Consider the following 15,494-nt stretch of genomic DNA (forward strand, 5'->3'; position numbering starts at 1 on the left):
CCTGTCAATCCCTACAGTTAGTTGATTTATTTACTTATTTATTTTCTGTTTACACTTGGCCAATATCTTTATAATGTAGGATGCCATTTCATGGATTCTCAGCTTGTGTAACTTACTTATTCCTTATCAGAAACAGTGGAATCCAATTAAGTGATTAATCCTACATTATTTCTCTTCCTCTCTAGATTAATTTAGAATGGTGGCTAGCAGTAAATACAAGACTCATAGATTAAAAATAAACAAAATGACCAATATCTGCTTGAAGCTGAATTTGGAAAACTATATGAAAAATATAGAAAAAAAAAATGAAAACTCTGATGTCACAGTTCCGCATTTGTGCCCTATAGCTTAGCAAACACTAGTTAAAAAGGGACTTCAATTGTGCCGCTTTAGCTTTTAATTAAGCATCCAGACAGTATTTCCTAGAAACTATCTGAACTGGATATATAAAAAATAAGACCACAGCAGCTTGTTGGTATGTCCTTAGATTTCCTATAGCAGTTATTTGTTTTGTTTTTTTGGCTAAGAATCTTAGTATCTCAGATATTTTTTTCTATAACCCTTAAAGTCTTTTTTCTACTTGCCAGTGAAGATACTGTAGTAAAAGTCACAAAAATTCAACTCTTGGATGGCGCAAACTGGGCTAGTTAAAAAAAGGTATAGTAAAAAAATTTAAGGCATTTAAGGTTTAAGGCAAAAACACTGAATATCACAAATATAGCTTTATACATGTTGTGCCTTCATGGGGCACTTATTTATAGGCCTATGCATGTGCACCTTGAAATGGATGAGTCTTCATTCTATGTAGTGGGCTTGTGATTGGAAGGAGATACTGTAGTAGCTTGTAATCTTGCAATTATGCAGTTAGTTTATAAAAGTATGCATTGGTGTCATTTATAAAGTTTGCACGGCGCATATTTATTCACAAATGGTTGTATTGCCCATGTTTTTTCCTGAACACTAAAATATTGCACTGCTGTGCTCGTTTTTCCGGTTTTTGCAAATTCGCATTGAGAATAAATTTTGGCAAATGGCTCGATAATGAGACAAATTTTTGCCCTGTTTTTTTCTGTTTGCAGAACATCTTTATAAATGTAACCATGTTCATGGCAAATATATTCACTGTGTGAACCAATCTGCCCTGAGCGAGGTATATAAATAAGTCCCATTATGTTTGTGTGTTTTTTCTTTCTAATATTCTAATCGTTTTGCTGTTTGGTCATTTATTAGAAATGGTCTCCTCATTTCCATAGTTTGGAGCTTTTCTATAAATGAGTAGTTAATGAACTGTATGACATTAAAATATATTCTGGTAAGATAATTATACTCCTGCGATCTTTATTTTGTATTTAGATAACACCCTGCAGCAGTGACAGCAGTAACCCTGATCCCGCATTTTATGCAACTGGGATTTTTGACATATATTACATGTTAAAGTATGTAGAAGGTGTAAAAGTCACCAATCTCTACAATCACTAATACTTTGAAACAGCAAACAGGCAAGTTAGAGTCTTCCTTTTCTAAGTAATTGTTATTAATGCACTGTTACATTTTAACTGTTGAATTTTTCATATCATTCTTACCTATTAGCATAAAACTGCAAGTTTTGAAAGCAGAATTTTAGTTTGTTCACTATATCAGGCTAGGTTTACCTTTTTCCCTCTTTCTTTTTAGACATACTGTACTAAGGCTGTACCTGTTACCTTAAAAAATGTAATTGTATTTTACTCCAGCTATAAGATGAATTATAAGATTGAAGTATGGGAAGATCTCCCATAGATTCCATTTTAATAATTTTAAACAGTTTTTTTCATATGATTTCCTTTTTCGCTGTAATAATAAAAGAGTACCTTGTACAGCAATTATATATAATTAATTCACATTGAAGACAAAGCAATCCTGCTGTGTATAATTGATTTTGTTTAGTAGACTTAAGTCTTTTCTGGAAAACCCCAGGTCCCAAGCATCTAGATAACAGGTCCCATATATGTGTATTTAAGCATGTGTTCCATTAAGACTATAACATGGGGCTAACAAAACAATACTAAGTGGCCCTTTGAAAACAGAAAAGTTCTATTGTCTGCCTATCCCTTTGGAAAAGTAGTGCTGTGCAATAACTACTGTATTGTGCATATGAAACTAGACAGGACCTGCAACCTGCTTTCTGAATAATTATCCTATTTACCATTGCATACCTCCAGGCAAACAGTATATAGTACCTTAGAATCATATAGGGAAAATAAACTTTGCTGCAGCATAGTACTGTATATAATTATAAAGGTGCTCTCAGGTGAATGCATGTGCACATTGAACTAGAAATAATGTGTTATTCCTAGGCCCTTTACGAAAGGTTAATGTTTAGAAAGCTGGGCCAGTGATGTTTTTCATCATTGTTTTAATACGAGACTGTTAGAGAGTAATGTGTTGCTGTTAACTTTTGACCAGCTTCATTTAGTTCAATATAGATATATATAGATTGAACAAAAAATAACAGCACCATTGCTTGTTCCCTTGTGTCCCTGTGATGCATTTGATCCTTTGCATCTGAGGCAGGTTCAGTGGCATTAAACAGGAAGATACATGCAGTAGATTTTTTTCACTACTAGTGAAATCCTTTGTGCAGATTAATAAGAACATTTCTTTTCATTGTAATTCCATTATAATTTGTTTATTTTATACTTAACTATTGACTATTCTCATCTACACCAATATCATCTACACCAATATCATTGTTCAATTAAACCAGTTTAATGCTTGAAATTACTCAGGCAGTATGTATAAAACTCAAACTCTTCTTACTGATTGTACAGTATCCCTTAAGCCGAGATCGCCTTATCTCATGGTGCTTCCCTTTCATTTTACCATTGCACAGAATGTACCATAGGGCTTTTGTTGCCCTTTCAAACAATGCCACCAGAAAATATTTCCACATCCTCTAGAGTAGACTAAAGCATGGAAATCATTTAATAATATACCAGATCAAGCAACCAATCTGAAAGTGTAACAGCATCAATTCAAATATAGTGTTTTTCTTTTAAGCTACCATATAAGGGTTGGACTGATTAAAATTATATGGTATATAAGAAAGGGGACTTTTTGGAGATTCTTTGTGATATTATGGTAACTGGTAATGCTATTAGACATTGGACACCACAGTACTGTATATGTAAGTTGCACTATGTTTACCAGCAATGATTGTAAACCTTGAAAGCATTATTAAACTGGTGCTCTTACTCATGCTATATTGTTAATTCTGAAGTAGGGCTAACCAGAGCCAGCTCATTAAGTACATAGGGTACAGTGCAGTAAAACAAAAATCTGTTTTTTTTTATGTTTGCTGCTTAGTTAAAACTCACTGTACTATGGACACATTGGCAGTAGGACTAAAGGGAATACAGAAAAGCAAGATCCACAAAGAAAGGGTGTTGGGTTTAGTTCGGGATTGTTGCATGTGGCTGAAATCATTCAGCAAGTCCATATGGTTGTCGTCGAAGAAAGTAGAAAGGAAAGCCCTTGAGCTATAAATGCAGGGGCAGCATGACAAGGGACCCGAATGACCAGCAACCAGATTACACTGGTTTATATATAAAGATTAGGGATGTAGCGAACCGCCGAGTATGTGTTCGCGAACGCCGTTCGCGAACACCGGCAAAAAATGCGAACAGTTCGCGAACTTCGAACATCCGAAAATCGTTCGATTCGAACGATCGAAGGATTTTAATCGTTCGATCGAACGATTTTCGTTCGAATCGAACGAAAATCGTTCGATTTTAGCGACCGAATGGTCGAATGGTCGAACGATTTTGACGCGAACGCCTATTGGCGAACGTCGTGCGACGTTCGCGAACTTGCGGCGGACGCGAACAGTCGAAGTTCGCGCGAACTAGTTCGCCGGCGAACAGTTCGCTACATCCCTAATAAAGATTGGCAGATTCAGATGTACCTGTGAGTGGGTGAGAAGGAATAAGTTAAGGCAGGGAAAAGCCAAGCTGGGGGTGGAAAGACAGGGGTGTGATGTCAGGGGAAGAAGCAGTTCACTTCCTTATCTTCTGAGCAGGTAGAAATTTTGTGAAATGCCAGGAGTTTTCCTGCATGTACTGTTATATTGTGGTTAAATGAATATCTAATTCTAGATCCAGGGAATGTTTCCGATCGGCATTGGGGTCAGGAAGGAATTTTTCCCTCTTGAGGCATAATTTGCAATGGCTTCAGGCTGGGTTTTTTGCCTTTCTCTGGATCCAGACTGTGGATACATGATAATGTATTTTAAGTTTTATTTGTCATAGCAGCGGTAGGACCTTGTCAGAGTACTGCACAGGTAAATTTAGAAGATGGAGAATTGAGGTTCTCTCCTGTGACTGCACAGTGGGCTGATTGATACCAACGCTACTACTCCTTGTGCTAGGGGGCAGCCTGCTTGGATTTCCTATCATCGACACACTGCAGATTCTGGATCGACAGCAGGGCTGCTGAACTTCTCTCATGGTAGGAAATGCAGCTCCTGCTGGTAGCAGAGTTGGGGCCATCCTCTCTGTAGGTAGAGGCAGCCAAATACTCAGTGGTGGATATAATGATATTGTGCTGATCTCAAGTGAGGAAAGGCAGAGCGTAGTAGCAATCTCTTATGGAATTCTGGCTTTGAATATTGCCTTGGGGTGAGGCTGGCAAGGTCCTATTTATTTTATAAAATGTGAATAAATGCTGTTGCCATTTTCACCATTTCTGGCTCCTGGTGTTTCATTACGGTATGTAACAATGGGGTTCAATGGGATATCTGAAGGCGAAGGGTCAATTGAGGATTCCCCTTGTTATGTAACATTTATTGTAACCTTTAATTCCCTTTTAGATGATCGTCCTCTCAGCATTTACTTTGCAAAATAAATGATTTCAAAAGAAATGCTAAACTATTTGCAAGGGACAGGGACTTGAAGTTCTTAGGACAATGAAAGCTTTTTAGCCAATCTGACCCAGAGGGACATTGAGTAGACATACAGAATATTTAGAAATCAATATGATTCTGTGCTGCTGGCACATTTATACCTGGGAGACTTAAAGCAATTGTTACAGAAATTTATTATTTTTCAGATCCCAGCATAGTGTGATATTTTGCATGCTTAAATGGCAAATGTCTTAATGTTCTGCTTAATGAAATGATTATATATGGGTGCATTTGTATATTCATGTGTTTCAAACACGTTCCGCATATCCTTGCCATTTACAGAAAGAAAGGATGGTGGGAGGTAGTTGTATTTCACTCCGGCATGTGTTATGACAGATGGAGAAAAGCTTTTCATGTTGGTTTTTCAACAGTCATACTCTGCAAGACTCCAAGCTCTTCCTGGCTACTGGGAAATTAAAAGTTGGCGATTCAGCCTTTAATTTTTATCCATCTGCTCCAGCTAATGAGACGTCTCATTTGTAGGCTTCACTTTGAATTACCAAATGCATGTGCAGCTTTATCATTCTACTTCTCAGTGAGCTGTCTCCTCCTGTGTAGCTTACAAAGATGGATAATAATAATAATAGATGGCTTATATGTATCAGTACTTGTATAAATGCCATAGAGGTTTGATTTTCAAAACAGCTTCCAAATACACTCCTTTTGCCCTAACTGTGAAATCAGCACATAACTGTTGCAGCTTTGCTGTATAGGTTAGTTTTTCCTGGTGCTTTATGGTGCTATAAATATTTATGATCTTTTCTGCAACCATTGGTTTGTTTTAAATACAGACATTTAGAGCTGAATTGTCAATAGAATTCTACCTGTATTGGATGATTCAGCAGTAAACACTGTTCAATGTTTGGACACCTTCAAAGGCAACCGATCAAAATTTTCCGACTTGCCCTATAAACAAGCTGACTGATATCCAAGTCATTTGAACATACATTAATGGTTGGCTCGTCTTCTGCCACAAACAGAATATTGTACAAAACATTGTTTCTTTTGATAATATCTATCATCTGTGGCCACCTTTAGATGCCATGTTGTCTTAGCCTCACACTCACAGTTTGCTAATCGTATTATGTGCTGCTCAATATAAGTTAGTGGCAGGTATGAGATGATATGTGTGCTGATATGTGAGCCTTTATTTGAATGGTAACTTTGAAAGAGCCTGATTTTCACTTAACTCCTCAATATTGCTCATACTTTCACTACAATGGACTTTAAATCTTACTTATCCTCCTTTATGTCCTGGCCGGTGCTCCCTTAGAGCACAGGTACAATACATACTGTACCCACTTCCAATACCCTTCAATCCAAGGCAGCACACTGCACATGCATGGCTAAATATCACAAAATTGGCTGAAAAATCCTGTATAATGAAGACTGTATCTGCCATGGATCCAGCCCCAACCTGACATGTCTGCACGGGCAACCAAGTGTTGGCCTAGTGTCAGTTAATTTTGACCCACTAATTGATGACACAGTAAGCTACCAAACAAGCAGTTATTCTTGTTTATGGTCAGCGCTACAGTTTGGAATGGAGATGCTCTTGAATAACCTACAGATCACTTTTTATGCATACAAGATTGAGTTACTTTTATTCAGAAATGGTAAATAATATATTATATAAATCCAACATCAAAAGAAATTGAAAAAAATAATGCATACATTTTACTGAGACATGCTTAAAAATTCGATTTTCTATTTCTCACATGTCTACCATAATAATGTCTCAAATTTCATCAAAGCTTACTGGCTTTTCCAGTGCTAATATGTGTGATAAATAAACTAGTGTGAGTCTTTGTGTACCAGAACTGGCAATGTATTTATCCTGATGAAAACACCACATGATGAATAGCTGTTCCATTGAGTGTAAAATGTGTTCATTGGGATAATGCTCTTGTATTGATTGGTAAGGTAATGCTAGGTAAAACTCATCACATGCTTACAGAGTATGCCCTTAGATGGTTCAATTAAGGCTGTTCAAGCATGAACAATAAGAGGCAGCCTTTTTCCTGTGCTGCTCAGTCATGCACCTCAACAGACACTATCAGAGATTAAAAGATGATTGTAGTATATTGGGATGAGTATATGGGATATGGATGGCTGCAATATTATTTATGGGTATCTCAAAAGATATGAGGTGCTGTGGAACAGATATTATCTTGTGTATTTTCACTGCATATCCTTGTTGAGTCTTCCAAAGATTTTAGTTAATTTACAGCACTGTTAATAGAAGCATCTAATCTTCCCTTTCTGCCCTGTAACCTTTTCTGTTTTATTAAAACTGATGGCTTGCTATAATTAACATTATCTATTCCAAGAACTGTATTAGCAGGAGATATGGTGCATATCTCCTTTAGGTTATCAGGTTAAGGTTAGGAAAATATTGTAGCCCAGAAAACCTCTCTCTCTCTGAGCACCTAGACTTTGAACAGAATTGAATGATGACTGTTTGTGTGTTGTGTTTCATTTGATTGCAGTTGGCAACTCAGCATACAAAATATGGAGGATGTTATTAGGTAACAGGAAGTGAATCCTGTTTCCTTTTAGCATCTTTTGCCATCAGTAAATTGATTTGTCACAACACTAAAGCTTAGGGGTGGTTCACCTGTAAGTTAACTTTTGTTATGTTATAGAATGACCAATTCTAAGCAACTTTTCAGTTGGTCTTTATTTGTTTTTTTCTATTTTTTTTTAATTATTTGCCTAATTCTTCAGACTCTTTAAAGCTTTCAAATGGGGGTCACTGACCCTGTCTAAAAACAAATGCCCTGTAAAGCTACACATGTATTGTTATTGCTACCTTTTTATTACTCATCTTTCTATTCAGTCCTTTCCTAGTCCTATTCCAGCCTCTTATTTAAATCAATGCATGGTTGGTAGGGTAATTTGGACAAAGCATTATGGTTGCTTAAAAGGTAAACATCACAGAAATTAAAATTGAATATAAGCATTGTCTTATGGAAATAAATACTAACCCCTGTGAAAATCTGAAAAGGTCTTCTGTTAGAGCAAAAAAAAAAAATACTGCTAGTAAAGATAGCAATTAATTCTAGGAAATCCCATGTACAGTACTATATTTAGTGGTATATTAATGTAAATTTCCAGCTTTGCATGTTTCACGTCTAAAGGGCCCTAAAACAGGCAAATATTACCTGCTGGCTTGACTCCTCTTGGGAACAGCTTCTTGCCCCATTTAGTCTGAAAAGAGGGTGTTACTTATATCAATCATGCTGACTGAAAATCCAGTCCCAGGCCCTGGACCCTGTCTTCTTTTGATGGCTCTGCAGAGGCCCATCCATTTTTTAACCTCTGAAGCATAGAATCAGATCAAGTTGATTTAGGTCACCACATGGGCAATGAAATAGGAACAAAGATCATATCATTTATCAACCTTGTCACCTATATGAGAGGCGATGTTCTGCAGGAAACAAGTGTCCGCAGAAGAGCTCTCTCCTTATTGGAGGCAAAACAATCCTATTGGATTTATTTAATGTTTAAAAGTATTTTATGTATGGAAATTCAAATTACCTAAAGACCCCTTATCTGGAAAACCCCAGGTCCAAAGCATTCTGGACCTAAGAAAAGGGTAACTAATTGCATGAAATGGTTTTATATAGCAATGTTAGCTCTATGTAGTTTATAATACTGCAAGAAAAAATCAGGAGGATTGTAAGCTAGAGTACACAATGATTAAGGGGCAGGTGGAAGCAAACTTTCCAAATGTGTATTAGAAATATTATATTTTATCTGCAACAGCATCAATATGAAGAGTTTCCTGTGTGTATACTTCACCATGAAAATGCACCTGAAAGGAACACCGTTTCATGGTTTACACTGTTAGATACAATACAAGGGGTTATGCAGGGAAATTAACATCAGTTTGTTAAGGCAACATTGGCGTGCACAGTTCAGTTTGTAAGAGCAATATGCTTTATTGGATGCTCCGTACAACTAAGGAAGCTATGCTCTAGTGCATATTTGTTAATGTGATATCCTTTATGGATCATGGTAGAGTGATATAGCTTTGACTACTTAGGTGTAATACACTTCACCAAATGTGTATTAGAAATATTATATTTTATCTGCAACAGCAGCAATAGCAAGAGTTTCCTGTGTGTACACTTCACCATGAAAATGCACAGTGTGCTAGACAGGTTTTCCTCTAAAGGACACATTTAATTTGAATTCTATTTTTAGGTAATGGACCTGAAAGGAACACCGTTTCATGGTTTACACTGTTAGATACAATACAAGGGGTTATGCAGGGGATTTAACATCAGTTTGTTAAGGCAACAGTGGCGTGCACAGTTCAATTTGTAAGAGCAAAATGCTTTATTGGATGCCTCTGTATGACTAAGGAAGCTATGCTCTAGTGCATATTTGTTAATGTGATGTCCTTTATGGTTCATGGTAGAGTGAAATAGCTTTGACTACTTAGGTGTAATAGAGTAAAACAAGAATATGTGCATTTCTGAAATTTGTATTTCATTTAAAGAAGCCTTGGGATTGCCATCACTTAGTCCTTAAAAAGTTTTGTTGCCCATTAAAGATTAACAAAAATATATCACGCTATTGGTTTGCTTGCAGCTACTTGTGGATAAAATGTGTATGTGATTTTATGTATACCTTACTCATGTGCTTGTATTTATAGGATATGTAAACCCTAAAAGCAACTTAATATGAAAGCACTTCTAAGCACTTTTGCTGTGTGCCATTTTTTTTCTTTTGTTTCCAAGATATAGATATCGGCTAATATAATTAATGAATTTAACAACTAATTTTGTCTACATGACTGTCTACAATTTGAAAAAATTCCTAAGAAAAGAAAGGTGATGTTGTGTTGCTTCGAAAATGTAATTGAGTCATCTGATGGTTTACTATCTAAGTATAACAATACTAAGTATAACAGTAGTAGTTTAAAATTGCAGTAAAAATGTATATTGCTTAAGGGTTTAGAAGAGCGATCTGAACAATTTTACGTTATGTTGTTTTCAGGGTTTACCCTTTAATAGTTGTATATACGGAGACAGTCCATAAGTATTAATTTCTGGAATTAAAATGGATATACAGTAACTGGGATAATATATCACCAGTCTTCATTAAATAGACCATAATGTCAAAGCTGGGAAAAAAGTCATAGTCTTCAGACTATATAATGCTAATATAATGCTAACTAAATGCATATTGTTCACAGCATCTGTAATTCTGTGTCTCATAGGGCATTCTGGGAGATATGTACCTTCCCTCTAGAGTTCTCCCACACACCGAATTATATTACTAACGTACATGAAACATGTCACAATCTTTTACTTTTCTGCTGCTGTTTTTATAAAATAAATTACGATTAACCAATTTTATTGGCAGAAGGTGGAAGCTTTATTGTAGTTTGATGTCATTATTTTGTGTAGCATTTTGAATCAGCAGTTCCGTGGGCCAAATTGAATTTTACGAGTCAAAGCAGAAGGCTTTGTCCTTCTTACCTACAATTGTTCTAATACACACAACATCAAATATGGCAGATTTATTTGATGTTGTGTGTCGTGCAGATTTATTTTGAATGCAATATATTGAATATATTTGCTATGTCCTGCAAGTGGAGTGTCTTCAAACCTCATATAAAAAAACCTTACAGATATTTACCAAATTAATTTAATTGAACAGAACTAGCTCATCAACACAATTGTGTTAACATCTATACACCTGGAAAAATATAAAGAAAAATAAAAGTCCACTGCACACAGAGACAAAAAGAGTGCATAAAGTGATCTCAGTTCCTTTTGTTGCTGTGTCTCTCAGTCTATATGCTGGATATTTGTTAATGGAGTTAAATAAATTTATGTTCATCAGTTTCTTATAATGATTGGTTTTGTGTACAATTAGTGCTTTCCAAACACATTTGAACAATTTATAAGAAATTAACAGTTTAATATACTTATACAATGATAATACACAAGAGTCATATCCATTCTGTAAATTCGGCACATTATATCCATATAAATGGAGCTTGTCATGGCATTTTGATATTTTCTTGAATCAAAAAGAACATGCATGAATGACTGCTGTAAACCATTTTTAATTAAAAAACTAAAATAGAACAGCTTTCATTAAAAAAGAGCAACTTTTCCAAAATATATTATGTTTTTCTTTGTTTTAATGAAATTGTAGTACATCAAAAAGCATAACGATGCTTTGTTTTACTCACTGAACAAAGCATAGAATGACAAACATCTTAAAAGAACTTGAAGCGATTCGCAAGTAGTTTTTCTCCTTTACATCTCATTAAAATAAATCACAGTGCAAATGAATCCATTATTTACATCATTAACAAACACACTCAACTCTCAAACCTATATTTATTTTGTTCCATCAGTATTTTGTTTGTTTAACTGAACATCTGTAGCAGTAGACTTAATGCAGTATTATTTTTGTTGGCTCTATATACTGTACGTGAGGGCTAATTTACACCTGCAGCACCATTGCAGTTGTGCTAAAATGTTTTTACACATATTGATGCCATTCATTAAAGGTACTAACGTCTAAACATTCTCCCTGCAGTGCATCATTTTCATAACTCTCCTTCAAAATAATGTCTGCATGTGACTTAAGTGCAAGTGGGAATCCTAGAATTACCAAAACTTTCAGTGTGATGGTAGCTCTAGGGTTCCCCAGATACACTAATGCATGATTGATTGGTTGCAGTTTCATCAATTACAACTCAAGATTTAATTTCAATGCAAAGATTCTGTGTAAAAAAACACTTCTACAATTCTGTTCATAAAAGAGAAGAAAAGGGAAGTGTGTCTCATAGGGGTTCGAATTGCAAATTTGAATTTGGATCTTACGAGGTGGATTTTTGGTCAAAACTCCTAAATTCAAGTTGGGAATAATCCAAATTCGAATTTTAATTTGAGATTTATCATACCTTGATACTGGAAACAACTCGAATTTGACTATTCGGCACCTAAAACCTGCCTAGTTCATGTAGAAGTCAATGGAAGAGGTCCAGTGACCTTTTTGAAGATGTTAATAGCCTTCGAATAGTCGAATTGAATTTTTGGATCGTTCCTGTTCGATCATATCGGATCAAAAGTTTTCTTAAATAATCTCCCATTATAGTTACCAGTATCCATACAGTGGTCGCCGAATAACAGCAGTGAAGGAGAGACACGTAACCATGGTAACCGGTGTGTGTAAATAGGATATGCGGTGAGAGAGGAATAGAAGCCTTTGAGGAAGTCCGTAGAGACGAAACGCATCAGGCGGGGCCTAGTGACATCAGCCAAGGCACGAGAAGGAACATGCTGTGAGGACTCGGAGGGGAATATGCCGGCTTGAACAAACCTAACTCCTAACACAACAGATCGGGTAGAGACGCTTGGAAACTGAGAATAACTGCTAAGTGCCCATTTTTCATGTTTTTATGTGAGTGTAACTTTTAACCTATGATTATTTATTAAAAAATGTTTTTACACTATATCAAACACATCTCTCACAGCATATCCGGATTGGATTTTGTATACCAAGGATAACAGAATTCCTAGACAGGCGCAAAATAACCTAAAATTTGTGAGTACCCACCTTGCCCTGATGGTGGCCCCTTAGAAATTATGCTGGAATGCTTGCTTTTTTAGAACCCTAGTTCAAAGAACATGTACTGTACCTCTCATTCATTTAATATTTTTTACTGCTACTACAGGTATGGAATCCATTTTTGGGAAACCCATTACCCAGAAAGATCCATATTATAAGAAGGCCATCTCCCATACGTCCGATTTAAGCAAATAATTAATATTTTTAATAATAAAACAGTATCTTGAACTTAATGGTAGCTAAGCTGCATGAATCTGTACAGCTATCAAGTCTATTTGGGTTTATTTAAAGTTTTTAAGTAAGCTCAAGGTATGGTTATCTAAATGAAAGAAAGATCCCTAATCCAGAAAACCCCAGGTCCCAAGCATTCCAAATAGCAAATCCCATACCTGCAATAATTTTTAAAATCAAAGTGCAACGTAGCTGATTGGGACACAGTAAAGCAGTGTTTACATAGATTGTTCATCATTCACATTCACACACACTAGGGCCATTTTAATCAGAAACCAGTTAACAGTTTTTATTGTTTTGTTTTTGCTGAAACTAAACTCAGGACCTAATCGGTGCAAGGGAAAGGTGCTGCTGACTGAGTAACCATGCTAGCCTGTTTGCCTTTATGAGTGGTAGATCCAAACCCCCAACACTCTGAAAGTGATCTTGGCTTTGGTAGCATACAAGGATATGTAGTTCAATAAAAGTTGATGTAGTTCAATAAAAGTTGCTTGATATGAGATACAGTAAATACATATATTAAAATATCCTTACATTTTTAATAATAAATAATATGTCCATCTACCATGTAGATGTTCTGGTCTGGGGCCCAGGTCAAATATATTCTCTTTCTTACTATAAAAATGTCCCTTTAAGTGATTCAAAATTGTTTCATGCAGTAACTGCATATGATGAAACTTTTTGTGTTGTGTGTGCTTACTTTTTTAAAATACTCGTTAAAAAGGAAGCTTGATGTGATATTTATACCTTTCTGCTTTTATCTGGTAGTTGAAGGTATATTTGTGCTTAAAGTCTTATAAACACAAACCACTCAAAACTGTTGTCTTGGTAGAACGGATTCTGAATAATCATGGTTTCCACTTAATAATCAAAGAGCATTAAGAATATGTGCTGCTTAGTTTTATATATGTCAGAAAGATCTTTTGATGTTAGCTTTGTCTGTCACTTGAAAACACCTTGCTTATCCCTTAATAATCTAATTGTACATTTTAAAACCTTACACAACTGACGGTGTACAGGTACCATAATGTACCAAAAAGACATTAAAAGTTCTTTAACCTATTTTCCTTTCTCTTATTTCTATTTACAGGTGATGGCCTTGAGAGAACTGTGAGAACAGCAATGGCCTTGAGAGAACTTGCTAAAAAAACAATGGGCACATTTCCTATTTCTTACCAAACCAAGGGCCTGAATATGGGCAAGAAAACCAGGTAAGAGTCAAAGGGCTTTGAAGTGTTGCGCTGGAAACCTGTTATGAATGTTATGTAAGGGATGGGCGAATTTGACCCGTTTCGTTTCGCCAAAAATTTGCCACTGACGAAATGTCGCCGACAGCCATTAAAGTCTATGGGCGTAAAATAAATTTTTTTTTTGACGCGGTGCTTTTTTTTTTCTCCGCACTACGCCATACAAGTCTGTGGGCATCATTTCTGCAGCGAAACAAGGTAAAAAATTCGCCCATCCCTATGTAACCTTCAAAATTGTTGATAATGAATACATTTTAGTTTAAAAAAAAATCTTTTGTTGAGTTTTTTATATTTACTTTACAATATATTTGGGGTTCAGGTTACTTCAAAATGCTAAATACTCTTGTGCCTGATAACAGATAAAGTGTGTTTTGTAATGGCAGTATATATGAATAAACCATGCTAACAGGGACGAACTGGGCCTGTGGGACACCCGGAAAAAACCCGGTAGGCCCCAGCCCTTGTGGGCCTGCTGGCACAGACCCGCTCCCTACAGCTGGCAGGTTCTGGTCTCCTGCACTCCTTTTCTGATGTGGAAGCAGGTATGCACACTTGCAGTTGCTGGTTAAGGAGGACAGGGAGGGATTTACTGGGGCAGGGGGCTTGTAGGGATTTGCGGCCTGGGGGCGGGGGACCCTGATGTGGCAGCCCCGGTGGGTCCAGATTCCCCCTCGCTGCATGCTAAAGCAATCTGGCATATTTAAAGGGGTGATTCACCTTTAAGTGAAGCTTTAGAATGTTATAGAATGGCCAACTCTAAGCAACTTTTCAGTTGATCTTCATTATTTATTTATAGTTTATGCTACGTTGTATTATCCATTTTTCAATTTAGGCACTTTCATATTCCAGTCTCCTATTCAAATCAATGCATGGTTGCTAGTATCATTTGGCCCTAGCAACTAGATTGCTAAAATTGCAAAGTGGAGAGCTGCTGAATAAAAAGCTAAATTGCTCAAATATCACAAATTATAAAAAATTAAAACCAATTGCAAATTGTCTCAGAATATCACTTTCTACATCATATGAAGGGGCATATTTATATGCTGTGTACAACAAAAATTGATGTGTGGCCGCATAATAAATATGCCCCTAAAAGTTAATGCAAAGGTGAACAACCCCTTTAATAAGAAACATTGTTTTTTTATTTTGATCCGTATCAATAACCTCTCATTCTGAATGCTAAATTAGCTAACCTTGGGCTACTTCTAGTAGAGATGCATAGTCAGCAAGGCCAATGTCGACAGTAATGATGTGTGGGTCCAGATTTTTTTGACCAGCACCCGACTATTACCTGCCCTCACCCAAACCCCACCAGGCCTGACTTGGCTAGGCTACGCAGGTCCTGTGGTTTTCGGCCTGGCCCGCACATTACTATAAGACAGTATTTGCCATACTAACTGTTAAATGTTCCTACAATAAAGTTTAACATTTACATTTAACATTAGGTCCAGTAACTAGTGATTTATCGCAAAATT

The 15,494-nt window shown here is 36.3% G+C and overlaps 1 pseudogene; it reads left to right on the plus strand.

Moving 5' to 3' along the window:
* The window catches only part of LOC108717427, a 375,896-nt pseudogene that overhangs the window by 164,892 nt on the left and 195,510 nt on the right, over positions 1-15,494 (plus strand).

This window comes from Xenopus laevis, chromosome 5S (genome assembly GCF_017654675.1).
Source record: "Xenopus laevis strain J_2021 chromosome 5S, Xenopus_laevis_v10.1, whole genome shotgun sequence".
Classification (NCBI taxonomy): Eukaryota; Metazoa; Chordata; class Amphibia; order Anura; family Pipidae; genus Xenopus; species Xenopus laevis.